Here is a 21,665-nt window from a genome sequence, read left to right as displayed (position 1 = left end):
TCTACTTATATCACTCCATTTACCAGTATTTATTCTACAATAAAAACGGACTTTTTTTTCAGGTCACAAGCTTTTATCAGTCCTGCTCTGTAGCTGAAAAGTAATTGAGCAGCTTTTGAAGTTACGTTGAACGAGATGATTCTCGTAGACTGGTAATACTCTGTGCTGCAGGTGCCAGCTTTTGCCTACAGTTTTGTACCTCATGAGTGCTCAACCATCACTGCTTCATGTGGCAGCTGGAAGGATAGATCTGAACAGAGATCAGTCAATGCACCACGAGGAACAAGAGAAAATTCAGCAGGGAAATCTCTTCTATCATTCCAGCTTTTCCCACACTGTTTCACAAGTCCCACAAGTTGCAGTCATTTGTTTTTCAAGCTGACATTTTGAACTGAGCTTTCTAGCTACACTTCCTATATGAAGTACAAGTATTTGAGAAGCTTCTGCAGTTTTCACCATGTGCAAATTAATCACAAGTTTTGCTTACACTGCTACATTCAAGCATTTCCTAAAAATTGAGAATTAAAAGAAAAGGAAGCAATGGAACAAGAAGGCTGAGCACTGCTGTGGTGCCCTATCCTGTGAGGCAGTGGTCGTATGTGGTAATTAATTAATTAATAAGGAATCTTCAAAGTAAAACATAGCAACCATTGCAATGGAAAACAAACTGCAGCATTATTTAACATTAGTACTAACGTCATGAAGGAAGATGTTGGCTGGATTCCGTACTCTGATGACAGTTTCACTTTACTGCAAAGGCATAATGCAGACACCAATTATCTGTCTACAACAGGAAGAATAAATATGAAGCAAAGCCATCATCGGGTTGCCATTGAGAACCTGCCTTCCAAGATGACTAACGTGGTACTGTTGACTGTGACCTGAGAACTGACAACAACTTGCTCCAAAACCAAAGGAGAGCTGTGAAGTTGAAAGGAGGATTCTTAATTCCATAATCTATACTAAGTAATTGTGAATCTTTAAAAATGATATTTTAAAAATTCTTGACTTCATTTACACAGTAGACTTTCTAGGATTGTTGAGTGCACATGATTCATATTTAGTGTGTATTCAAATAGCAGGTTAATTTTGAAGTATCACTTTAAGAGAATATGCAAATTTTGAAAGAACCAAGATGTCGATATTTTCGGGATCAACCTGCTCAGAGATGTTTTTATACATTTCTGGCGCAGATGGACCTTGATGGCATCCTGGCTCAGAGGTAGCAACACGACTACAATGCCACAAGAATCCTCAATTACAATTATTGACAATGTTTAAAAGGGCCAATCTGTAAGTCTATTAGTCTCAATTAGCTATATGTCCATTCCAGATGCAAGTTTATTTTACAAATTTCACAGAAACTTTTTTTTTTATCATAATAAGTACAAGATAACAATGGTTTCCAGTTGGATCGCATCTAAACACCAGCTTGCAATGTCTGCATTTTGAGCTGCTAAGAGTTATGGCTCATTAACCCTTGCTCACCACTACCCACTGTAGGTGATCACAGGTATCCTGAACGCTAATGAGTTTGCCAGTGCATGGACAGCACATGATCAATCAAATTAGCCAGACAGAGTGTGTCAATTTAGGGATAGTTTCTATAAAAATGGCCATTTTACTGATATCACTTTTTATCTTCAGTAACTCCTGACAATCTCCGCTATCATCTGATTGAATGTCAGTTAGTTATGGGATCATCTCTTTCATTACAGTTTGATCCTCTTCATTGAACTTTATAGTTCTCCATCTAGATAATGAACCACGAGAGTAATTTATGTGTCTGCGTGTGTAATATCACCTCATAGTAATTAATATCATCCCAAATGTTCCACTGATGCATCAAAATGTTCTTGAAATTTTCAAATTCCTTCAGGACCTTTTGGTTCAAAGAAACATTCATTAACTAATGAAAATCAATTTGAAAAGACAATTGCTTTCTTTTGTTAGCCAAAAGAAATAAACACATTACCAAGAATTGTGGCTCTGTTGAATCTATCCAACATGGATTGTTTCAAGGTATCATTACATTAAACTATTAACAAAAGTAGATCTCAAAGTAATGGAGACATATATAATATACATGTGCATGTGACATACTTAAGTTACAAAAGTAAACTAATTTAAAAAATAGTTGTGTCTTGAAATCAAAAAAACTGTCAGCCTGAGTTTACTTTACCTTGCAAGTTCTAACATTTGTTTATTTGACCTGAGTGTAAATTGCATCTTGCACTTAAAACACAGAAATGTACAAAGGATAAATGTGGTGACAGCACAGTATTTTACTGGCCATGATTCAACAAGCTATAATTCAATTCCTATTTACCAGAACAGGTGAAAATGATTGAAAAATCAATTCAATTTGACAGGAGTGGTGCCCTCTTGTGGCGCAGTTTAAGTGTTCCAACCCCTGGTTCAGGAGGCCTGGGTTCAAGTCCGACCTGCTCTAGAGGTGTGTAATAACATCTCTGAACAGTTTGATTAGAAAAATTGATTAAATAAGAAAATGAAATCCGACAGCACTGCTGAATCTGCCCACTGATTAGAGAGGTTGCAGCCTCCTGCAAGTCAGAAGTGTGTGTGAAAGGCACGGAACATTGGGAAGGTGATTACCAAATTGCCCAGCATAATTTGGAAGTCTAAAGAAATTGAATCTGAATTTAGGTTTTTCCAACCAACGGAAGGAATTATGCTTTTTGGATTTATCTGTCATAAGACTGGATAAACAAACAGTGAGAATAAAATTAGCAACTGGGAACAACGAGTTGCATAAACTGAACATTTAGGACTGTCTGGAGAGAATCAGAAGGATCTTCTTATGCTGTGGAACATGCTGGAAGATCAACATTGTGTAAAAGGGAGATTAAAAGTTCACCGATTGGAGCTTATGGCCTACAGACAACAATCACATGAATCAATCGATCAGTTGTCACCTAGTGCACTGATGAAGAGAGCGACTACGACTTATTGGAAGCTGAGCTGTCTGAACGGATAATGGTGTTAGTTATAACCTCAAAGCTGACTGAAATCTTGCAAAGAGATCTTTTAGAGAAAAAGAAATGTCACACCACTGACATCTTGCTAAGAATGGCAGAAATATTGCTGGAAAACAGCACTGAAATGCATTTGATGCAGTGAGCAAGTTGTTGGTGAAATATAACCTTGCGTGCCTACTATGAAGCCATCCTGTGTTCCAAAACCTTAACAAAGCATTGGAGTAAAAGGCCATTCAGCTCACCATTACAAGGGGTTTTAGGTTACTTTCATTTGGTTGTATCTTATTGTGTGTGCAGCATATCCGCACTGACCACAGGACATGCTCCATAAATAACATAAACAGAAGGACACATTTGAGGTTAACGACAGGACGCACCAGGGTGAAGATTAGGTGAAGAAATCTTAACAATCAAAGTCCAAAAGCACCGGTGTCTGGATTATGGAGAGTCAGTGATATAACCTTTGGCAGTCAAACAGCAAATAATGGTCACTCATTTTACCGCAAGAATGTATCGAAATTGCATGTGTTCTGCAGTGGATATGAGCATATCAGCAATAGCAGAGTTAGCAGTGTGTGCAGAATTCAACATTGTGACATGAAATTGCTAAGTGCACCAAAAGAAGCCAAGGAAGGACGCATTGAGAAAATTTCAGAGGTGACACTATAAAGATGCAATTTTACAGTAGAATATGTACAATTTTATCAATCTGCCTTCTGAGAAAGTGCAGTGTGCAAATACACGTGAGTTGGAATACACAGAAGAGAAAGCATTATTTGTTGTATGTGACAGCACAAAGAAATGGGGCAACTCTATCACATATACTGAAAAAAACTCACAAAATTTAGACGTACTTAGGTCTATGATATCTAAATTTCACTCGCGAGAAATACCAATGTGAGAGAAATTGAATTCCAACTTCACAGCAGCTGGAGTCTTCTCAAATTAAGTCCCAAATGTGGGGTGTTGTTTGGTTAATTTAACAGACTGATGTTAAGAAATCACTATTTCCAGGTTACCATTCGGAACATATTGATTGCAGAGATTACCTTTGCTTTATTCATGAATCAGGGTTTGTCCAAGAAACATGTGGACAGAATTACAGAAAATGTTCCTGGTTGAGTAGGTCTTACCAATGATATTACGGTGATCACATGTGGAAAAACCATAGAGATGTTTTTTTATATTCAGTGATGGTGGCAGCATGTTATGAAAGACTTATTTTCAGTAGCCGGAAATGTCAGGTCAGTATAGGCCAGATTAACTTATTTTTGGCTCTGTTTGTTCAGGCAAACTCAAAAATGTACTTACCTGTGACTTTACCTGAGACAAGGAAGGCTTGTGGACGCACCTCGGATTCATTTAACTTCTTAGACCGCGGATACCGAATTTCACCAGTTAGAAACATAGGAGCAGGAGTAACCCATGTGGTCCATCAGGCCCATTCTACTATTCATCACAACCATGTCTGATCCTCTATCTCAAGTCCATACTTACACTTTCTCTCCATACCCCTTCACACCTTTTGCTCCGAGAAATCTATTTTTATCTCATCTTAAATATATTAAACGGCTTGGCCTCCACACCGTTCTGTGGTGGAGATTTCCACAGGTTTGTCAGCCTCTGAATGCAAGCATTTCTCCTCATCTCAACGCACAATGCTTGAACCTGTGACCCCTTGTTATGGACTCCTTGGTCATGAGAAACATCAACCCTGCATCCAGTCTGTCCAGCCTTTATCAGAGGTTTATATGATTCAATGAGATTTCATCTCATTCTTCTAAATTCAGTGGAATACGGGCCCAGCCAACTCAACCTCTCTTCATAAGACAAGCCTACCTTCCCAGGAATCAGTCTGGTGAACCTTCCCTGAACTCCTTCTACAGCAGGCTTATCTTTTCATAAGTAAGGACACCAAAAGGGTACACTATATTCCAGCTGTGGTTTCAGCAAGGCCCCTCACAGCAGTGAGACCTCCTTGCTCTTGCACTCAAACCCTCTTGCAATGAGGGCTGATGTACCATTTGTGATCCGAAATGCTTGCTGGATCTGCATGCTTGCTTTCAGTGACCAGTTTTTTTTCAGACACCAACTCCTTATACATTAACATTTATCAATCTGTTACCGTTTAAATAATATTCTACTTTTCTGTTTTTCCTGCTGAAGTGGACAAGTCCACATTTAATCACAATATTTTGCATCTCTTCATGCATTTGTCTGCCCAGTCAACTTATCTAAATCACCCTGAAGCCCCCTGAGCACTCATACTTACATCTAGTTTTCTTATGTCATCAGCAAACTTGGAAATATTGCAATTAATTCCCTTGTACAAATCATCAATATATATTGTGAATAGCCAGGGTCCAAACACTAATTTGGGTAATATCCCTCTTGTCAATGATTCATTTTCTATTTATTCCTTCTGCCTGTTTCCTGTCTGGTAACCAATTCTCAATCCATGCCAGAACATTAACACTTACGTGCATTTATTTTGCATAATAACATTGTATATCAGATTTTATGAAAAGGTTTTTGAAAATCCAAATACACCACATCCATTGGTTCGCCCTCACCTATTCTATTTGTTATACCCTCAAAAATCTCCAAGAGCTTTGTCGAATATGATTTCCCTTTCATAGATCCATGGTGATCTTGTGTAATCTTGTTGGTATTTTCTTTGTGTCTTGTTATCACATCCTTTGTGATATACTCCTTCATTTTTCCTACAATTGTAATTATGCTAAACAGGCTATAATTCCTGCCCTTTTCCCACCCTTCTTTTTGAAATAGTGGTGTTACATTTTATACCCTCCAATCTACTGGGACTGTTCCAGAATTTACAGAATTTGGAAGGTGATAACAAGCACATTCATTATTTCCATTGCTACCTCCTTTAATGCCCTTGTATGGAGATTGTCAGGCATCGGGGATTGATCACCTTTCGGTCTGATTAATTTCTCTCGCACTATTTTTTACTAATATTATTAATAAGTACTGTTCCTCCCTCTCAATAGACCCATGCTTCACTCGTATTTCTGAAATAAATATTCATCATTTACCACAGAATCACATAGAATTGTTAAGGAAGGACATCCCATATATAAGGCTGGAGGACCATCAAAATGTGTCCAAGTCATTTAAAAAGACTTTATCAAAAGAAATCTGTGTCTTAAAATACTACAGCCTAGGAAAAGTGACACAATTTGAAGTTGACATATCTCTAAAATGGTCAGGGCTGCAATTATGCAAGATAGAACATGAGTGGCAATTGGCTCCAAAAGTAGATTGTAAATGCAATCCCCTTATTTAGATATAGAGAATAAAATGCTCTTTTTGGTTTTTGGTATCACAAGGTTCCACAAGTAAAGAATTCATTGTGGAAGTTGCCCTTGGCAATGATTAGATGTAATACATTGATGAGTGCACTATCTGACCATAATAACTTCTGATGAAAAAATACAGGGATATGATTTGATATTCATTACAAACCAGGCATCAAAATGGTTACTTTAGACACACTGAGCAGGTTAGCAAATCTGGAAAAAAAAGAGCTGTGGATGACTAATGTCATGTTAACAAAGCAGTGTATTGAGGAGATTGCAGGTTCTTAAGAAGATGTAATACAATCATTTGACTCAAGCTTCAGAACTTGTTGGTATTCAATTGTAAAGGAGGCTAAGTTTATTGGACAAAAACAAAGGCCTGGTGCAAGCATGGATTTGTTTCTCAATGGAACCTACAGGCCAGCAGAGAACTCTGTTAATGGCACTTTAAAAAGATGAGTTGATCCATAATGGATCATTGCCTGAGTTGTAGACAAGACATTATCAAACCTCTTCCAAGCTAGGGACAGTTGAAAATGAGAGGAAAAGGTTCAAATTGTGAGACAAATGGAACTCAGAATCAGGCATTCATGTACAGGTAAAGTAAACGTGTGTAGAATAAATTGAATGAGGCAACTCAGTTTGTGGGCCACAAAGGCCAAGGAATACTTGCCAAAGCAGGGAAAAGCTGCCAAACCCTGTTTTTAAATGCCTCTGGTGTTGCAGTAACAAGCTACACACAAGTGAGGAGTGTCCGGCAGAGTAGCCTAGTGTTACAACTGTGGTAAAATCGGCCACTCAAAAGCTATCAGTTGTTCCAGAGTGCAGATGACCGACCCAAAAATGGGGAAATTCATAAAGCATCATGAATAACAAGAAGTTGAAGAATCAAAAGACCAGACTAGAACCTTCCTAAGTGAAATAAATGACTTTGAAAATGTATATTTTTGGGTATTAACTTAGAAGTGGCACACAACCCAGGGAATTTGTAAAATGCAGGTACTGGAGTTTTGGGACTGTAAAACCAAGTGAAAAGGTTCATCCAAATTTCTATGCAACCCTCAGAGATTCAACTGAAAGGTACCAGAGGAACTGCATTAAAAGTAAAAAGCTAAAACATGACAAAGCTGAAGATAAAAGATAAGAAAACCTTGAACCTCTCTGTATCATTCAAACTTCAGAGGATTCTCAACGAAGTAAAGACTGTCTAAGTCTGAGATTAATCAATTAGGTTGATGAAGCAGCTGATACTGAGAACACAAATGAATTTAAAATGGAGTTCCCAAAAATTTTCTCAGAGTTGGGAAAATTAAAAACCAAGGCATCGCTATAAGACGATGCTAAACCAATTTGTTTATTCATTAGAAAGAAAGTTCTTTAGTCAGTCTTTGACAACATTAAAGTTAAAATAGGTAAACCTGCCTCAACAAGGGATTATCTCACTGGTCATGTGCGAACAGGGTGGTGTTCATGAATGGTTATGTTTTTGAAGCTGGATGGTCTTATAATGATCTGCATTTAATAAACTCAGTTAAGCAAAGCAATGGGACATATGGCCCATCCAAAGGCCTCACTGGACAAAAGCTAAGCAAAATGCGCCAAGAGCACCTATCTACCAAATTGCTGGAATGTTGGAAATTACCAGTGGCTGAAGAATCCAGATTTCTGAATATACTTATAGCACCCTGTGGAAACTATTGTTTTGGAGTCACATCATTTCCAGAAAACTTTGAGAGACTGATGCTCAATATACTAGAAATATTCAATGTTGTACTATGCACTTGAAAAAAACATATTAAAATTAGATTCATGAGAGAGAAGCATGATAAAGAGTCAGAGAAGTCCAACGAGTCTTCGAAACCACAGGTTAATACTTAATAAAAAACAATGAGTTCTCCAAAGGCACAATTACATTTATTGGACTCATTGTTGAAGGCACAGAACTTTCAGTCAAACCACAAAAAATGAAAGTTATGAGTGTGTTTCTGTCACCTTAGGATGCCTCAAAACTTCAGAAATTCCTTGGTATGTGAGACAAGTGGGAATGTTCCACTAACTTTGGCCAAGGCAGTCGAGATAGCTTTTGAGACAGGATTGATAATAATGCTGGAATTTGGACCAGCAAAACACTTCTAAAAAGATTAAACAATTTATAATCTCTTCAAAAATCTGAACAAACTATAACCTGCACACTATTCTCACTTACTGGCAAAGGTCACAATATATACTCCATTAACAGGACTGGGAGCAGTGTCATTTCAAATCTAGAAATCTAACTGAGATAGGATAATGCTACACGATGATAGAGAAAGAAGCATTGGCAGGAACATGAGCATATAAAAACATAGAATTATGTTCTGTTTTATTGTATTATATTTAAAACCATTGGTCTCTATTCTGAACATGAAAGATATTGCCAAGATGTCATGCTGAATATAGCAGTTCAGATTGGAACTCATGAAATATGAATTTATTGCTAATTATGTACAGAAAAAATACCAAACCTCAGTGGATGCACTCTCAAGAATTCTATCAAATGAAAATGAACAAGAAGACTTCAACTTCACTGCAGTGGTTGAAGCATTCAAATCATTAATTGTTCAGCACTTACTAGTTACCAAAAGGAAATTGCAAGAGATAAGGCAAGCCCAAAAATGTGATGAAGAATGTTTTCAAATCCAGAAATAATATCTGGAAAAATGACCAGGCCGCACACCTGACTAGTATGTTGAACAGTGCATCACCTCCCCATCATTGCTGACTTAGTAGTCTTCAATGGAACATTAGTAACACCACAAATCCTTTGACTTGATATTCTTCAAAGAGTTCAATAAGGATATTTACAAGGCGTCATACAAGGATGCAACAGTTAGTCTGTTGGTGAGGTACCATTCACTCTACAGAAGTAATGGTTTCCAATCATATTCCTTGTGTTGTCAATAACCAAGCACAACAGGAGCCGTTAAAACCTCTTTTTCATCAATACCTGAGAATGAAATTCTTTGAATTTGAAAAATTTGTGTTGTTATTGATTACTTTTCAAGATGGATTGAAGTGTATTATTTGCATAATATTACAACAAAAGCAATCATCAACCCTTCAAGAGAACTTATTCCACACATTAGATCCTGGACAGTATAATGCCAGAAAATGAGCCTCAATTTTCAAACGAGCAATTCCAGAAATTTGAAAATGCCTATGACTTTGTTTGATGGTTCCAGTTTGCCTTGCTATCTTTGAGTAAATAGAAAGTCTAAGAGACAGGGCATACGAACAATTAAAGTTTTATTAAAGAAAAGTGAAGACCTCAGTTTCAATCTTCTGAGTCATCAATCCTCACCACTACAGAGATAGCAAGAACTGCAGATGCTGGAGTCAGAGATAACACAGTGTTGAGCTGGAGGGACACAGCAGGCCAGGCAGCATCAGAGGAGCAGGAAAGTTGAAGTTTCGGGTCAGGACCCTTCTTCAGAAATGGGGAGGGGAAGGGAGCTCTGCAATAAATAGAGGAGGGGTGGGGCTGGGGAAGGTAGGTGGGATGGTGATAGGTGAGTACAGGTAGGGAGTGGTGAGGACTGGTCAGTGAGGTGGGAGGGGTGGATAGGTGGGAGAGAAGATGGACAGGTTGTGTCAGGTCAAGGAGGTGGGGCTGAGAGGGAGGGTTGGTCATGGGTTGAGGCCGGGGCTGGGGAGATTTTAAAACTGGTGAATTCCATGTTTAGGCCATTGGGCTGTAGGCTCCCGAGACGGAATATCTCTTTGTATCATACATCTTTGTATTGCTATGTTCCAATTGATGGAGCCATCCTTAGAATTGCACTTACTACTAGCAGCAGAAATTATATTCAGGAGACAGGTTTGACATGTTTGTCAAGCTGTCACCTGCCCAAATTCTCAGGAATACACAAAAAGCTTCTCAAATAATAAAGGAGAATGAAGATGGAATACTACCGATATGTAGGTGCTGAACTGCCTGGAATGAATATAGGATAAAATTCTGGAAGAGGTATTCTACTCAGGGAATCTGCTTATCTTCAGAAGTATCTGAAGTATGCAGTGAGCCTGGATCGTATGAGGCCACAACATTGAATAAAAGGATTTTAAGGAGAAGGAGAAGCCAGCTCAGGAATTGTACAATCGTTTAAACAACCAGCATTCCAATTGTATCCAGTCATGTTCCAAAATGAATATATTTTCATGACGGTCTTCCATGATTTCAATCAACATCTCCATAAAATACAGGATGCCAAAGTACCCAGGAGTTAGAACAACAAAGTGATAAGTTGAGATATCCAGAACAGAATACCATCACAAGTCCTGGAGTAATAGAAAACCTCTTATACCTGAGAAAGACTCTTAACAACAATTTATCTTTTATAGAGTTAGCTTTTTCAACCACATTAATGTGCATGCAGTTTTAACTCAATCTATGTAATATAATCTTCAATTTGAAAGAAGCATGTATATATATCACTTTAAAAGAAAATGTAAATGATCAATGAACAAGGATACAAGACAGTATGCAACCAGCAACCAATTTGTAGCATCAGGGTTGGAGCTATTGCTGTGGCCGTAATGGTTACTGAATCCCTAAAGTAGATTCATCAATTGAGCTCCTGTAATGTGTTGTTTAAAATCAACTGGAGTATTTAAATAAGTCAAATTGATAACCTATGAGATCGGTGAGTTTGCATAAAGGAATCTGAAATGCAATAGGTAGATGCAATATTGTAAATGCAATACTGTATCTCCAAAAAAATTGCTGTTCAAAATGTGCTTAATTTACTATTCCACAGCTGCTCAGCTGTTGAAGCAGGATATGAGCGGTTTGCTTCAAAGACTCTGTGGCACAGTTGAGGGACAGTCATATTCATTTGATAAGGGATCTCATGACATCGGAAGAAGAACTGACTGTTCATTATTGCCAATGATTTTTAACTTGTTGAATGCTAAAGTGGGTGATTTTTTGCACCAATGAAAATAGGCAATTGAAGTGTTTACAGCAATTCCAAATTTCCAAGTCATACAAAACAGGCAGCGTGTTGTGACAAGGTGACATCACTGGATGGCACTCTTTGTAAATCTAAGAACACTAGGCACAAGAGATACAAGTGCTAAATACACAAAATGGAACAGAAGACACTTGAAAATATACGGCAGATCCTATAACTGGCAAATGGCAAGTTCAGATAAAGATTTTTTTCTGAAATATTAACCTACATTTTATGTTTACTGATGGTGATCAACCTGCTGTTTATTTTCAGAACTATCTATTGCTAAAAAAGAACTTCTGACTTAATCTTCTACAAACAAATATATCAATACCTTTATATGTCTGATCCGACATCTGTAAAAATAGACACAACAGATACCTTTTTCAGTAAAATAATATTTAAAAAATTACAAATACCAAGAATGGGCAATACTCATTTTTCTGATCATTATTGGTTAAAACCTATCTGTAAAGAATAAAATCAGAAAATGCTGAAAATGCTTAACAAATCAGGCATTACCGAGGGATAGAAAATCAGATTTAACCTCCCAGGTCTTGGTTAACTCTGTTTCTCTGTGCAAGGAGGCTTCCAGATATGCTGAGCACTTCCAGCATTTTCTATTTTTGTTTCAGATTTGTAGCATCCAGTGTTTTGCATCTCCCTCCTTTAAGGAAATTCATCTTAATTGGTAAATCTCATCCTAAAATAAATATTTTTGTCATCATAATCCTCCTGTGCCACACTATTAGCTGTCATTGATTAGTTATTTCTTCTTCAGTTATTTTTGTCTTATTTCTTTGTCTTTCATCACTTCTTCTGTACTAGAAATTACGCCTGATAATTATTGTCTGAAAAGTTTCTTTCAGCAAAAAAAATCCTTAAAATAATTAGCTACCTGATAGTGTTGTGTGATTTTGGGCAAAAATGCAGGACCCAACAGTTTCTTTGAAACATTCTTTCTGTTTGATTTAGAAGGATTAATATTTTTTCACAGCTCAATGGTTTTAATTACTTCTTAAGGTAAAGCTTGAACAGAACAGAGCCTTTTTTGGTCACATTAAGTTATTCATTTTCCCAAATCTGGTGCTTCCCTGCACCATTTTTCCTACAAAATATCATGGGCTTGATTTCAATGATGGATCTAATCTGGCAAGGTCCCCACTACAAGTTAATGACACACTTTGATTTTTCCATTATTTTGTGACAAGAGTAAAAATGTACTGTCTATTTGTAAGGAGTCTTAATCTGCTAACCTTCATGATAGAAGCTTTGAATTGAGGAATACTTTCCTTCCGAGACATGCAGGGAGGACTTCAAGCATGTGAGATAACAGAAAATATATTTCATCGACCTTCAGTTCGATGAATGTTGACACGATTCAGCTTTCCATCTTAAAGAAAAGATCATTGGCTCCATTTCACGCTATTTTTAATTAATTAAGATGTTGGTTAGTTAACTGTGAACAGCTAAGCATACTCCTGGTGGAATTCATTGCTCCGCATTCCCTCTATTTTGAGAATGAATTCAAAGTTTATATCAGTAATGTAGCATAGGAAATTCTCAAGTGCTAGTTGATTGATACTGTGTAGAATTCCAAGGTCTACGCAGTATCGAGCATATTTACTTCTGGACATGTTGCCTATATTACCGAACATAGTAATAGTTACTACATGGTGCTGGTTATGGAGATTTCTCACTGTAATTCCAGCAGAATATTTCATAAAATAATGTTAAAGTACTAAAAGTCAGCTTTTGTCAGCCCATCAAAATTTTCAACAAAGTTGACAAATATTGCAGATGCGCAGATAAAGAATAATTTCTTGGCGAAGTAACAAGTTCCACTGCAAAGGCAAACATTACCTGCGTGCAGCAGATAAAGCTAATATTGATGTATACAAAAGTGACGTTCTCCTGACCTTCAGAATGAGAATTCAGATGTTGAATCTGTTTGAAGACTAATAGGCCAACAATCTATACTTTGATGTACTCCAAAACAAGGGAGATATTTTCAACTTGACAATGGTGCTACATTCAAGCTTCAATGTTAGCGGAAAAGGTTCAGGACATGTGAAGGTCCAAGTGGTTAAGAGCTTTAAAATTCCTATTTTCTCCTCTTATGCTTAATAAATGAACTGACTATGAAAAAACATTAATATTTGAAATCACCAAGACAAATAAGAATTTCAGCATTGAAGTGAAGTGGAGACCCATTTACAACTAAAATCATCCTGCAAGTGCATCTTCTGCTAATGAATCTTGGAAGGTCTGTCAAAACTCGTAATCCAAGATGTTATGATCAGGATGTTTTATGGACCAGACTAAACCCTGTTCAAAAATATCAAGGAGATAGCTAGATCCTAACATTTATCTTATTTAAAGGAAAGTGTAAGGTGTTGTGTTCCAGATGTACTTCGAACGATTACACTACTCGGCTCTACGCAAAACACACTTTATTCTTACCCTACAGTTAAAATGCAAATAAAAGAAAGAAGAATTGGTATAATTTCAACTCTGTTTGAAAACTTAAAAAATAATAGGTTATTTAACTACTAAACAGCAACTATTCTGAAATGGTAACACACCATAAACACCCCCTTGGCAAAGGTAAAGTCAGCAAAACAGATTGTCTCACATGCAACTAAAACAGAAGTTGCTGGAAAAGCTCAGCAGGTCTGGCAGCATCTGTGATGAAAAAATCAGAGTTAACGTTTCGGGTCCGGTGACCCTTCCTCTCACATGTGTTCTCGCAGCAGAGAGAGTACGCAAGCTTTTACCTGTAACACTGAGAGATGTAGCTGCTTCACAATCAGCTTCAACACTCCAACAACTACTGAAAGCTAAACTAAAACCCTGGTTCTGTCAGAGCCTGACTCCACCCATTCATGGTGCATCTATTGTTCCAACGTTAACAAAATACCCAAGGTCTCACAAGCTGTTTACTTTATTGGCTTGCAAGAGATAGCTCATCACCGATGGCTCAAAACCTGTCTTCAAAACAAAAAAGGACAAAATACACCTCTTAAAGCCCTACAATTGTCACAATGTCTTTAGAGAGAAAGAACAGTTAGAAATCACAAGACACCTTCACCTGAATTGTAAAATTCTATTTGCATAGTTCCTGGCAAAACAATTAACTTAGTTTCAAAACAACTAGTCAAAAAGCACAACCATGAGTTGGCTGACATTAAGTTCTTGCACTGGCCACAGTCCCAGTGAATTGATTTTGAGATGGTTATGATAAACGGGAATCACACAAAAAATTTGAATGCTAATTACAATCTGTTGTGGACCGTAGGTAACTTTGTTCCTGAACCAGAAAACGGGGAACTGCTTACATTTGTCATGCAAAAAAAATCTTGCCACTCTCAGCAGATGCTTGACTGCTTCCTCAACACTTTTCAGGAGACACAGATGGTAACTCTCCAGCTCATGAGGAATATTCACAGAAGCCTTCCTAATATAGTTGAAAATTCAGAGCTAATCACTGTTGTGGCAGATCATATTTTAGTTTGTCATACAAATGTTCTGAATTAAATAATACATTTGCCTTCATACTGGAAAGACAAATTCATGTTTGCATACAATGAAGTCCACATGAATGAAGATTTGCTCATTGTCTTCTATAGATCGTCAGCTTTTGGCATGTAAGTGCCTTTTTTGGTGACAGGAATTGCACTTATAATTTATTGCCCACTTGTTACAGCCTTTTCTCATTTTTTAACTTACTATGCTTGGACCATAGTATCTGACATCCATATCCTATGAAACAATAAATAATCTACTTTTTGATATTCTTCTTATTTTTAACCATGTCCACACCTTTATGTCGACATAAAAGAGTTCCACATCAAGAGTTTTAAATGGTCATCTTTACATAGATAAGGCCTTTGTACAATCTCATTGGAATAACCTCCACTAATGTATGCCAGTATGATTATTTGCACCCTTCCATTCCAAGTGACTGCTCCACCTGATGATACACTGTCAAAGAAATAGGGCTGCCACCTATCTTGACTAAGAAGCACCAGTAAAAGTATTTTGTTTTAAATAGAAGTTTAATTCTAGAATGTAGTTATTCATAAATATGAGCAAGAATTCAATGTTAATTGTGAGAGACAAGGTGTTTATTCTTATTTTCTACCTCTCATATTCAGAAACATTAATAAGAGTTGTCATCAATTAACATACATTTGAAAACTGGAATTAATAGGTCTTCGTACTTGAATGCTTTCCTGTATCTGAGGAATAAGTAAACTGCTGGAGAAAATGGAGGTGTAAAATTGTTACGACTGTCAGTGAAGAACATTGAGTTTACAGAGGAAGTGCCATGCCAGATGATATCTTTCACGAGCTAAGCACCTTAGATAGAGATTTACTCAAAATTAAGCAATTGTATCACAACAATTCAGAGACAAGGCAAGGCACAATTTTCTGAAGCCATGCAAAATTAAACATTGTCTTCAGAGAGATAGAAATTGATTTTCTGTTTTTTTCCTTCTTTAAAGAACAAGGACATAAATATGTAGCAATAATATAAAAGCAATTTCAATGTTCCCAGTACCACATCCTGAGGAATATCAATTTTTAACATCTTTCAATCTGAAAAACAAATGTACGCCTTTCTGTTTCCTGTCACTTAGCTAACTTTGTATCCAAATGGGAAAATAAATTTTAAGAAAACATACCCAGCTCAATGATAAAGAATCAAAAACTGCAAGGAAAAGGACAAATTGCCAGATTGAAATCAAAAAGATAAGGGAAATTGATACCAATACAGTCCAACATAGAATGGACGTCAGAACCTGCAGCTAGGAGGAACTTAGAGAAAACTACAGAATAAGTCATTTCTGGAACTGACTGAAAATTGTGTGCCCTTCGTGTAAAACTATTTGAATGAATAGGTAATCCACAGATGAGCAATCACGGTCAGAATTCTGTAAATGATACTGAGCTAAGTCGCATGAACTAAAAGCATCTCAGCAACAGGAATTCCAGATGGAAAGACCTATACGAACATCACAAAGAACCAGCTCACTCATTCCCCTGGTGTGGCAATGGCCTGCTTGCCATGATCTAATGGTAGGTACTGCAGGATGTGGCATGAATGTCCACATAAGGGCCTCAATTGGTAGCAGGCTGGGAAAGCCATTTGCAGGCCTTTCCTTCATGGAATTAATCAGGGTAGAGGTGGTTCAGTGGCAGGGTCCAGGAGAGAGGGTTGATATATCCATTGTGCCAGGAGAGATGGTTCATATAGCCATGCATAATTGTATAATTGACAGCTGAACTGTGGAATTCAGGCAGACAAATGGGACATTAGTGTTTGCAACAGAGGTTTTGCCCACCAGTTGGAGAACTGGTGAAAGCCCTGCATCACCCTTGGCTTAATTGGCCATTAAAGGTCCTCATTTGGCATCCGGGGAGGGGAAAGTCTTACAAAAGCCTTCTCAGGAATCGGTGGGAAGGTGGCAGTGTCCCTACCGCCAGATCAAATACCCTTTGCCTTCAAATGTACCACTGTGGGGCATTACATTCCACTCATGCCTGTAAGCAATTTTGCTTAACACTGAAATCTTCATCCCAAATGAATAACAGTGTGCAAGAACAAATATTGCAATGGCATTAATCACAGATCATGCAGTCAGTCCCACTTGTAGTTCTAAACGGTACAAAGCAGCCCTACAAGCAGTAAATTTCTGACATCCAGGTGAGTGTTGCTGATTCTTTTCCAACTGTAATTGTGCAGTTAAAGCCACAGTTCCGGGTCTATGCTCTCCTTTACAGAGAAAGCGAAATATGGAAAATTAACTCACAGCGACATCCCACCGTACAGGTTTTATCATGTTATTGTAGAATAAAAGTACAGTGATGGTCTTTTCCTAATTTATTGCTATGAAAAGTAGATACAGATTGCATTGTTCTTTTATGCCTTCACTTTAACTTGAGAGGTTTTTTACCAACATATTTTTCTTGCTTGAAACAGGAAAGCTATGTTCTGACTTCTTGTTATTTCTGAGCAATGTGTTCCTATTTGGAGCATATGGAGAGCTGGCAGTATGCACCTATGGGCTGTAGTATGAAGACAAAACATCATCCATGCTCGTACAAAGAGCATGACATCCTGAGTTGCTTCAGCTCATTTCATAGAATTTGAGAGTATATAGTGACCTCAAATACAGTGACATGTATCATTGGAGAATAGTACAGTATATTTGTTCTTAAAACCGACAGACAAACTGTGGTCACAGGTACAGATTAACTTTTAGTCGAAGATGTTCTACAAAATTTTAACATTTTTTAGTGTTGGGACCTTCCCGATATGGATATTAAATTGGAGTGCAGGTTAAAATATGAACATTTTGCAACTATTATACTTGGCAAATAATTAAAATTGGGCATTCACAAATTGAATGTGTCAACTTATTATTTGACCAATCAAATAAGCAGAGCCACAAATCCATTCAAGTGGTTGGTTATTTTTATGTCTAAAATGAGAGCACTGCTTACTCAGATAATAGACAAACACAGAAACAGAGAAGATAGGAGCAAGAGGAAGCCATTCGGCCTTCGAGCCTGCTCCGCCATTTTTCACTATCATGGCTGATTGTCCAACTCAGCAGCCTAATCCTGCTTTCTCTCCATGTGATCCCATTTGCCCAAGTGCTATATCTAGTCGTCTTTTGTATACATTCAATGTTTTGGCAAAAGAAAGACCGGGAGTGACTGCCCTTGTGGGGGATTTGGGGGAAGTTCTCCACTGGTCAGAGCTATTTCTAGCAAAAAGTTATGGTTGTGATGTCAATCAACTTAATCCAAGAACAAGACTATGGGGGTTCTTCAGATTAAATTCCAAGACACAACTATTTTCAGCCTCATCCTCAATGTAACTTCTTCTATTATTTGGCTAAAATGGGGATGTTTGCTGATGATTCTGCAACGTTCTGTATCATTTGCAACTCCTCAGATACTGAAGCAGTCCATGTCCAAATGCAGGAAGATCTGGACAACTTTCAACCATAGGCTGATAAGTCACAAGTACCATTCATGTGAAACAAGTATCAGGCAATAAATGTTTCCGATAAAAGAAAACTTAACCATCTGCCTTTGATATGCAATGGCATTTCCATTGCTGAATCTCACACTTCAAAATCCTGATTGTCATCGTTACTCAGCAACTGACCTGAGTCAACCATTTAAATCTGCAGCTAAAACGGCAGATCAGAGACTGGTAATTCTGAGGTGAGTAATTCACCTCTTGACTCACAAATCCTGTTACCAGGTATGTGTCACAAGTCAGGAGTGTGATGGAATACTTTCCACTTATCTTGATGAGAATTCCCCCCAATTTCTGTTGAATCCAGTTTTATTTGGGCTCTTTGATGACTTACTCGGTGAAAAGCTGCTTTGATCTCAAGGGCAGTCACTCCCAGTCTTTCTCTTGTATTATCTGAATAAGCAGTGCTCCCATTTCAAATGTAAAATAACCAACCACTTGAATGGATTTGTGGCTCTGCTTATTTGATTGGTCACATAGTAAGTTGACATGTTCAATACGTGAATGCCCGATTTTAATTATTTCCCAAGTTTAATAGTTGTAAAATGTTAATAGTTTAATCCATACTCTAATTTGATATCCATATCGGGAAGGTCCCAACATTAAAAAATGTTAAAATTTTGTGGAACATCTTCTACCAAAAGTTAATTTGTATCTGTGACCACAGTTTGTCAGTTTTAAGAACAAGTACACTGTACTATTCTCCAATCGTTCAAACAACACTTGACGAGCTCAGCACTGGCGTAGAAAAGGGCAGCACTGCTGCCTCACAGCGTGAGGGACCAGGGTTCGATTCCAACCTCGGGCAACTGCTTGTGCAGAGTTTGCACATTCTCCCTGTGTCTGCATGTGTTTCCTTTGGGTGCTCCGGTTTCTTCCCACAGTCCAAAGATGTGCAGGATAGGTGGATTGACCATGCTAAATTGTCCATAGTGACCAGGGATGTTTAGGTTAGGTGGGTTAGACATGGAGAAATGCAGGGGTAGGGGAATGAGTTGTGGTGGGATGCTCTTCGGAGGGACAGTGTGGATGTTGGGTCAATTGGCCTGTTTCCACACTGTGGGGATTCTGTGATCTGTGAAAAATGCATCATCGGTACCAATCTAACACTTTAATCCCTCAGCTGATGGTGTACAATCTCAGCAGTGTCGATCATTGACAAGACGAACTGCAGCACTTTGTCAGGGTGACTTTAACAACCCCTCCTTAAATTGTGATGTCTACCCCCTAGAGAGACAAGGTGCATGCGAACACCACCATCTGCCAATTCCCCTCCAAGCCGCACACCATCCTGATTTGAAACTATATCACTGATCTTTCACTGTCACTGGGTTACAATCCTGGAAATTCCTACCTAACAGCACTCTGAAGTATCTGCACCAGATGAACTGCAGGATTTCAAGTAGGTGGTTTACCCATTTACTTTTCAAGGTCAATTAGGGATGAGCAACAAGCGCTGGACTAACTAGTGACCCCAACCTCCCTTGAGATAATTTTAAAAATACCAATCACACATCAGTTTGAGGACCCCTGAAGTTCTTTCCTGGGATCCCATTTGAAACAAAAATTATTATGGGCCGCTCACCAACTAATTTTGAGTTATATCATTAACATAGCACTCCAAGAATCACAATGTACTCATTATAGCCCCAGTACCTCCACATTTCTTTGTCCTGTTAAGTTTTTCATTCAATATCATCTGTCACTCAGTTATGAAACCATCTAAGGGAAAAAAAACGGTGTACTGCGGTTTAATGAGTGAGAAAGCAGCACTGGTTGAAACTTTTTATCATTATACAAATCTGATTTGCTTTCTTTATATTGATTATTGATCCCTCTTTTAGTACAACACTTCCCTTCATTGCATTTTTGTTTTTATTTTCCATTCTTTTGCCTTGTGCTGTCTGCACACAGGCTGTGATGCTGACCCATAGTCAGGGTTTCAATGAATCAGTCATTGCCAAAAGCAAGGGAGGAAAATCATGATGGTTGCCTTGACAATTTCCCGAACCTGTTGTCTGTAAACAGTGGTTACCTTTCCACTTAGCATTTCCAAACAGGGCTGCTATCAGACTAGGAGATCAAAGGTAAAAAGATTGACAAAACCTTAACTCGCGATTTCATGACACAGTGTCAAATGGGCCAGTCATTGGCCAATATACTTGTGCTGAATTTAGAACAGGTTATGCTTTGTTTTAATTTAGTTCCTTTTGCCTTTGTGATAAATAGTTTCTGTAACACTCACTATTTCTCAGCTAAAATTGGGCAAGGGAGCTGCTTCTTGTTCTTTTCCAAGTTAACTGTGAATCTGATCACTGGGAGATAAATAGGTCTCTATCAAACGATCTTTGAAGTTCTCCTTCTTCTCTGAACTGGTGTGATCTCCAATCACACCGTGATATACTCCTTAGCAATTGCAAGATGGAATGAACAGCGTTCTATTTTCACATGATTTGGTGAATGGTATCGTTGATAATGTCACTTCACTGACCTAATATACACTAATAATCTGATTTAGTCAGCCATTGCATTCTTTTTACATGCTATTGCTTATCACCGCTTGATGTTTATCTCTAAACTTTGCACAGTATTGTACACCATAGGAGATTTTTGCTAGTGAAATCCTGAGCTGCATTTGTAATATAGCTGACAACTGGCTTTGTTAAGGACATCCATTACCTTGGTTACTCTGTTAATAAAAGCACAGTTTGCCGTATAATTATGTATTCCAGTATTTATAAACCAAATCCCTCGTTCCATTTTAGTTATTTATCTACGCTGTGCTCTGTTGCTGCATTGTCAGAACGAGCTGTTGACTGGATTACCAGCGTCAACTGATAGAACTGTGGAACGACATGTCTCGCTAGTCACTAAATATGACATAACTTTTTTTTTCCTTTCTCCAACATTTCCTCATCTTTAAGACTTTCTGAATTCTCCGTTCCTCTATTTTACACCACCTCATTCAATTTATTGATTGCTTCTTTTTAGGAAGTGACATTCCTGTCATGATAGCAGTGTATATATTGGCCAGTTCACAGACACAGAGATGAAAGATAGAGAAGGCAAGAACAGGAAATTCCAAGGCTTGATTGTCTATCTGGAGAAAGATAAAGCTTAAGAAATTTCAAAGATGTCAGCTAACATAACAGAGAATATAGGGAAATGGCAGTATAGGAAGTAAATGAAAGAGGTTATGTAAAAGAGTTAAACAAAGAACACAATGATTAACAAGAGTGGTATTAATATTGAAAGTGGGAAATAAAATTCTAGGGATGATGAGATACTGTAATGG

The 21,665-nt window shown here is 37.8% G+C and overlaps 1 protein-coding gene across 1 annotated transcript in view; it reads left to right on the top strand.

Annotated features, from left to right (window-relative positions):
* Positions 1 to 21,665, top strand: part of LOC109919904 (limbic system associated membrane protein) — a 724,553-nt gene that overhangs the window by 664,950 nt on the left and 37,938 nt on the right. The window lies entirely within an intron of this gene.

The sequence above is a fragment of the Rhincodon typus genome, chromosome 11, assembly GCF_021869965.1.
Source record: "Rhincodon typus isolate 14 chromosome 11, sRhiTyp1.1, whole genome shotgun sequence".
In the NCBI taxonomy this organism is placed as follows: domain Eukaryota; kingdom Metazoa; phylum Chordata; class Chondrichthyes; order Orectolobiformes; family Rhincodontidae; genus Rhincodon; species Rhincodon typus.
Note: the sequence above shows the minus strand (reverse complement) of the source record. Positions and strands in the feature narration are given on the sequence as shown.